The 1291-nt window shown below is 43.2% G+C and overlaps 1 non-coding gene across 1 annotated transcript; it reads left to right on the forward strand.

Moving 5' to 3' along the window:
* The first annotated feature begins 586 nt into the window (after nucleotides 1-586).
* On the forward strand, nucleotides 587-689 carry LOC136148790 (U6 spliceosomal RNA). Its single transcript, XR_010659562.1, has one exon. It is a non-coding gene; the product is annotated as a U6 spliceosomal RNA (small nuclear RNA).
* The last annotated feature ends 602 nt before the right edge of the window (nucleotides 690-1291 follow it).

Here is a 1291-nt window from a genome sequence, read left to right on the forward strand (position 1 = left end):
AATAAACACTTTACTTAATTCACTACTTTTAGTCTTTGTGGGAATTATTTTTCCTGTAAAGTTGAAGGGCCAGGGCCTTGTCACCACACTGGTCTAGTGGCTAGGATTCGATACCCTCAGCACCAAGACCCAACCTCAATCTCTGGCCAGGAACCAAAATCCTGCTTCAAGCCACTGCAGGCCAAGGCCACCTGAGATTGCTACTAACTGGACCCCTCATGTCAGTTGAACTCTCTCTCTTATTTGCTTCAGACTGAAGTCACATTCTTTTCATGACACAAATCTAATTTTTTCCTCCTACATACACACACACATTATTAAATCCTATTACTTGTTTCTCATTGATCTGAGGATAAACACCAACATCTTTTCACAGTCTCTAAGGCCCTGGATGTCCAGGACCATGCCTGGCTTTCCAGCCTCATCCAGTGCTTCCCCTCCATCTCCTGCTCCCATAACCAAAGGACCTTCTCTCCAGTTGTTCACACCTTCTTCACCATGAGGCTTTGGGGATGGTGTTTCACCTGGAGACCGCATCACCTGCACAGTTAATGCTCATTCCTGCTGACCATCCTGCTGTTTTTGTCTTGGTGTTTCGGTCCAAACTCTTTGGTACTTGGAACATACAGAGATTAGCATGACCCCTGTGCAAGAATGGCATACAGATTCATGAAGCATCCCATACTTTATCACAGATTAGGAGAAGAGACTTACGGTTTCCAGAGGGAAGGGTACGGGGACGAGGGATGGGTTGGAGCTGACATGTATACACTGCAGCACTTAAAACGGATGACCATCAGGGACCCACGAGAGAGCACAGGAAACGCTGCTCAACACTTTGGAGTGACCTAAATGAGAAAAGACTTTGCAAAGGAAGAGGTGCACGTGTTTGTATAACTGGAACACCTTGCTGCACTCCTGAAACTAATGCAACGCTGTAAAATAACTACAGTCCAGTATAAAATAAAGGTTTGGGGAAGTCTGTGCTGGCTAGATTTGAGTTTCTCTGTAAAATCTCAGAGAATTGAATTTCTTTCCTTCAGACCATTTACTTTAGAATAAGATAACTTGCTCATAATCGTCTTTATTTAATCATGTCCTCTTTAGTATACTTTGTCTTCATTGAAAAAATAGACTGATATTTCCCTTCTCTATGTTTTCCATTTTTATTACAGGGATGCCAATAGAGTGGGTACTATATATATCTGTGTGTGTGTGTGTGTGTGTGTGTGTGTGTGTGTGTGTGTGTGTGTGTCTGTGCACGGATTCATGCTCAGTTGCTCAGTTGTAT

This window comes from Muntiacus reevesi, chromosome 17 (assembly GCF_963930625.1).
Source record: "Muntiacus reevesi chromosome 17, mMunRee1.1, whole genome shotgun sequence".
In the NCBI taxonomy this organism is placed as follows: Eukaryota; Metazoa; Chordata; class Mammalia; order Artiodactyla; family Cervidae; genus Muntiacus; species Muntiacus reevesi.